This window comes from Panthera pardus, unplaced genomic scaffold (assembly GCF_024362965.1).
Source record: "Panthera pardus isolate Hobbes unplaced genomic scaffold, ASM2436296v1 HiC_scaffold_6, whole genome shotgun sequence".
NCBI lineage: Eukaryota > Metazoa > Chordata > Mammalia > Carnivora > Felidae > Panthera > Panthera pardus.
This window is the reverse complement of record NW_026526991.1, coordinates 119,792,938-119,799,319: the sequence shown is the minus strand read 5'-3', so window position 1 is coordinate 119,799,319 and position 6,382 is coordinate 119,792,938.

Sequence of the window (6,382 nt, the reverse complement as noted above, 5' to 3'; positions counted from 1 at the left end):
CCCTCCAACACACATCAATGGATTATTTGTCCCCAAATGTCTGAAGTTCTGAGGTTGAGAAACCTTGCTCTAAACCCATCCTATCCAAATGATGTAACTGAGAATGGGGTGGGCGGTACAGTTACCCAGGTTGGGGAGGAGTTTATTCTTTAATGAAAAATCAGAGTACAGGTCGAGGAGAAAGGGAAGTATTTAAAACATATTAACCAAAGTATATATGAAAAAGATTAAAAGAATATATACCACGTATTACCAGTAAGATTTCTGAGACAGTGCTTAAGAATTTTTTTGCACACCTCTATTTTCTAATTTATCCAAAAGGAATATGAGCATTTGCAAAATTAAGAAGAAAATCCTTTGAAAGTCCAAAAACTGTATCTTTTCACCAAAAACAGTATCTTCTCCAAAATTTTATGCTTCAGAACACGGTTTCACAGCGCACGCATTTACATGTTATTATTCTTGGGTATTACCTATTTTGTTTTCTACCTTTCCCCTCGACATTATTTCACAGAGATCATGCCATAAACCCAGATAATCTTCATATTTGATGTTTTAATGGCTATATAATGTTTCACTGTATGTGTCAAGATTTCTGCAGCCATTTCCTGGCTGTGGATGATTTTAGCCTCTTCTACTATTGTGAAAAGCATAGCTATAAACACCTTTGCAAAAATTGGGTACTTCCCCCCTTCTTGAACTCTCTCCATAGGATTTGCTCTCCAAAGCAGATGTGCCGAAGTTCGGTGATCTTCATGTTGTCAGATTTCTTTCCGGAAAAATGATGCCACGTACTAATACTCAGTGTATGAGTATACCTGAGTCCCCAAAGGACAATTAACTTTGGTTTAAAAAACCTGCCATTAATAATTTAATATGTATAAAATTGTATATTAGGTTATTGTAATTTGCAATTCTTTAATTATTAGGGAAGCTAAACAGCCTTCCCAGCGTCAGTTCACTATTTGTATTTTCCCTTGTGCAAACCATCTGCTCTATGCTTTTACCATCTGTCCAGTCAGATCTGAGTTTGCCCATATAGATAATATTAATTTCCCTTATATTATAATAGTAAATGTTTATAGGTTATTACAATGCTCCCCTTTCAAATCAATATATATTTAAGCCATTATAAACAATGGGATATAAAATTGTTCAAGCTGTGTTTTGGGGCAAAGTGACCATCAATACAGGAAAATAACCTTAGAGTCTAAGGTTTAGAATGATAATTTATTCCAACCAAAAGAAATAATTTTTGAGTTAAATTTAGTGTCATATACATGCGTATATACATATATATCTATGAAACAAAGCAAGACTATACATATCCATTTGGGAAAAAAAGGCTTTGAGGCAATAGAAGCAGTCAAAGGAATTTCCAATGAACCAATGCAAATATCAACAGGTTCAGGTACAGGAAAATTAAAATGCATACCTACTGGAGGTGACTGACTCAGTCGGTTAAGCATCTGACTTTTGATTTTGGCTCAGCTAATGATCTCACGCCTCATGAGTTCAAGCCCTGCATTGGGCTCCGTGCTAATATCATGGAGCCTGGTTGGGATTCTCTCTGTTTCTTTCTCTGCCCCTTCCCTACTCGCACATGCTCACTCTCTCTCAAAATAAATGTAAAAGATTAAAAAAAAAACTTTAAAATGCATACATATTGACCACAAAATACAAAACAATAAATGATTAATTCCTGTATTAGTGAGGGCTCTCCAGAGACACAGAACCAATGGGAGATGTATATAATATAGAAAAACTCATTTGAAGGGATTGGCACACGTAATTATGGAGACTGAAAAATCTACAGGTTGGAGAACCGGGAAGCCTGTAGTTCAAGTCCTGAGAGATGGAGAGTGTTCAGAAGCAGATGTGCTGAGGGTTTGACCCAGCTCAAGGAGTCAGGCCGAGAACAAGTCAACCTTCCTCTGCCTCTAGTGACTGGATGCTGGCCCACGCTGGAGAGAGTCACTGCCTTTACTCAGCCCACCGATTCAAACATTAATCTTGTCTAGAATCGCCCTTTCTAGACGACACACACAGAAATAATGTCTAACTAGTTATGTGGGTGTCTCGTAGCCCAAACTGACACATAAAAGGAACCATCACAGTCCCAAATCGGAAAAATAAAAAGGAAAACAACAATGCAGGGCTTGAACTCATGAGGCGTGAGATCATTAGCTGAGCCAAAATCAAAAGTCAGATGCTTAACCGACTGAGTCAGTCACCTCCAGTAGGTATGCATTTTAATTTTCCTGTACCTGAACCTGTTGATATTTGCATTGGTTCATTGGAAATTCCTTTGACTGCTTCTATTGCCTCAAAGCCTTTTTTTCCCAAATGGATATGTATAGTCTTGCTTTGTTTCATAGATATATATGTATATACGCATGCATATGACACTAAATTTAACTCAAAAATTATTTCTTTTGGTTGGAATAAATTATCATTCTAAACCTTAGACTCTAAGGTTATTTTCCTATATTGATGGTCACTTTGCCCCAAAACACAGCTTGAACAATTTTATATCCCATTGTTTATAATGGCTTAAATATATATTGATCTGAAGAGTCTCTATGTATCTCCCAGGCCTAAGTTTGGATTAGCCCATTTTGATAAATACCATTTCCTAAAAAGGCACTGTAATATATGGTATAGCCATATATTATTACAAAAGCATTTTTCCCCACACTTATTTTAGTTGTTTTGTCAATTTCAACAAAGTAACCCGATGGAATTATAAATGATATTGCTTAAATCTATAAAATAACTTGAATGTTATTTTAATCTTCAGCTTTCTGGTCAGCAGGAGCTTATAACGTTCCATTTTTCACCAAAAATCATATGGTTACAGACTTACGAGAGTTCAGATACCATTCAATTTCGAGTTCTAGGCCACCCTGCCCTGCACTTGTGTCGTTTTACAGATCATCAAACCAAGGCCCCCAAACCTGTATCTGGTTAGGGAGAAGCTGAAGACAAGACCCAGGGTCTATCTCATTCTGCTTTTCTATCACACCATTTATTCACTCGCTCCCTTTAATACTTTAAAATGTCTACGGATGTTAGTTAGAAACATCCCAGTTGGTTCATTTCTAGGACTTTTCTAGATTGCCATAGGGAAAAAATGGGCATCGATACTGAACTTGAGGCATATGTTTTGTTCAATGGGGAGAAAATGCACACAGCTTATTCCATTTCATCATACCTAAATAGTTTGGTTGTGTTTGTTTTGTTTGTTTGTTTGCTTGTTTGTTTGATTTGCTTTTTTCTTCATGGGGAAAGCAAACTGGCGATTGAGCTGATCTCCCATTTTCTGGGTCACTCTATCTTTTTGAGGGTTTTATTGTGAACAATAGTTTCTTATTTACTACAGTCTACAGGGACGTATGTTAGATACACAAAGTTACAGAACCTTGCCTTTCCAAGAGATGCTCACAATCAAACGCAGAACACCAGATAACGGAGTGTATCAGTTCTACACAACAGAAAATCCAAATAGCAGTGGTTTAAAGAAAAGATGGACTTGTCTCTCATGTAATGAGAAATCTGAAGAGAGGCAATCCATTACGTTGGTTACACAGTGTCATCAGAGACCCAGGCCAACTTACTGACTTTTACTCTGATATCAGGGGGTGGGACTCATGAACATTTATGTCAGGAGATTGCCAGTGCGCTAGCCATCATCACTAATTTCCAGGACAGAAAGAAAAGGAAAAGCGGAAAGCCAATGCCAGCCAAGTTAGCTCTTCTGTAACTGGTTTTCCTGGAAGTCTTCCTATGATGTCTGCTTTTTGTCATTGCGCACAACTGCATCAAATGACAGCCACTAGCAACAAGGGAGCTGTTGGGTGAAACATTTTAGCTAGGCACTTTGCTACCCTCAGTAAAATCAAAGATCTTTCTGTAAATAAAGAGAGGAGAACGGATATCAGACAGGCAGCTTGTAGTCTCTACCGCTCAGTATATGAGGTAAAACATTATTATACCTCAGTATATGAGGTAAAACCTAGGATTTTCTTCAGACCAGGGTTTCCATTTGGCTAATGAGAAATTGGTGCGTGGTCGTCATGGTTAAGTTGGACTTAGACAAATGGTCGAGGGCAGAGGGGGCATTTCAACACAAGAAAGGGCCTGAGCAAAGAGTCCTCATAGCAGGTGTATGGGAGAATGGCAGTAGCGAGGGAGGGAGGCCCTCCATGTTTTGGAATGTCTTTCCAAAGTGAGAGTGGGGGGGTGCACAGAAGTGCAGGGGTGGATTGGTTAGCAACTCTGCTTACCAATCAGTGTTTTCCTCATTACATCTTCATAACAGTAATTAACATTTATTAAAACCAACTATATCCCAGAGGATTTCTAAGTGTTTCACTATGCATTGTCTCTAATCCTTGCAATATCCCCAGTTTAGGGATAAGGAAACTGGATATTCGACCAAGGTCATGCATCTTAGGAATGTAAGATACCCAGAATTGGGTCTTAGGCCAGTTTACAATGTCACAATGTTTAATTTATTTCTTGGGAATAAACTTCTTTATTGGGATGGGATGGTAAAGATGAGCGGGTTACCCTTCTGCTATTTCTTGATAGTTTCTAAAATCTAAACTTGAGGGGGACTTTACAAACTCTTCAACTAACCAGCAGAATGACCATGGACAAGCGACTTAATCTCCCTGACTGAGTCAAATACAAAACCAGTCAGACATTACAAGAAAAGAACACTACAGACTGCTATCCCTCATGAACACGAATGCAAAAGCTCTAAACCAAATTGTTAATAAAATTACATAAATAAAAAATTTTTAAATGCAATCCATATTTTCTGATCCAGCATATATATGTGTGTATAGAGATCTACATCTGTACCTTTGTCTATACATCCTGGATTCATTCTCTTATTTATTTATTGTCATTTTGGAAGATCTACCTAGGAGGTTCCCACCAGTGAGTTACGCACCATGCGGTGTTGAAGGAGAATGAATGAACAAGGCTGAAACTTACAGTGCTGGGCTAGCGAAGATTAAAAAGAAAAAAGAAAAAAGGCTTCAAATGCAGTGGTATGGTTTGTTAGCTTTGCCACCATTTCTGAGTTGAAATTGTGCAGCAAAAGCTCAAAAAGATGCACAGGGTTATTGGAAACTCATTTATCAAAATTCAAAAGAGAGGAAGGGGGGATGGCAGGAGAAATCTCAGAGAATACAGAAAGCTGCTGCATTGTGAGTAAAGCATACACTAAACAGTACATCCAAGCTCTGCAGGTACAGATTGGAGGAAGGGAGGTGCTTGGTGCTAAATGTACCTACCAGATGATATTTTGTATGGTACCTTTCATGTGGAAAGTCTAAGAATTGGGAGAAAGTCTAAGAATTGGCATTGGGAGGTGTGTGTGCGTATCTATCTATATCACTATATCTTTATATCGCTATCTCTATCTCATCTATATCCATCTATCTATCAAGAAAATCTCAGGAACATCCTTCTGACTTCTCTTCTTGTCTCCCACTTGGTGACACCTGGCTTTGGGAAGCCACACTTCTAATCCTGATTCCTACATACTGGTTGGTTGTGTGGTGTTGATAAACCACTAGCCACACTGGCCCCATTTTCCCCGTGAACAACCAATGTTAAAGTAAGTGGCCAGATGATCTTGCAAGTACTTTCTAGCTCTAAACTTTGGCATGGCCTAAGTGAGTGATCTCGGCCACTTGGATCCCAAGCACACAGCATACTTAAAGTAATCTCATTTGAATACAAACTGTATGTGTACAATCTGACAACATGGCAAACAAAACACCGGAAAAATTACATCACTGGAATTATCCAAAACAAGGTTGGTCACTTTAACATTGCAGTGCTGTGACGTCTATGATAATATTATTTACCCGAGAGAAAAGAAAGCACATATGCATACAAAGATTTGTACAGGAATGTTCCTAGCAGCTCTATTTCTAATAGGGGAAAACTAGAAACAATATACGTATCTATCAATAGGTGACAAGCCCATTGTGTAATATCCACAATTGGAATACTACTCAGCACGAACAAGGATTCCATTTATATGCAACGCAAGAAAATGCAGAATAACCTATAGTTCCACAATATATTCAATTCTAGAAAATGCAAAGTAAAACAGATCAATGCGGGGGCGGGGGGCGGTTGGGAAGTGGAGTGGGGGAAGGTGGTGGAGGGCAGGGCCAGGGGAGGCGCAGGGAGGGGGTAGGAGCCCAGCGAAGCGCTGGAGCAAGCAGGAAGGGAGAGCGGTGCAAAGGAGAGGGGGCCAGGGAGGGCCCCGAGGAGGGGAGGGCGGTAGGGGCAGGGGCGGGAAAGGGTTAGGAGGAGGGACTTGGGAGGGGGAGGAGCAGGGTGGTGACTGGGGTTG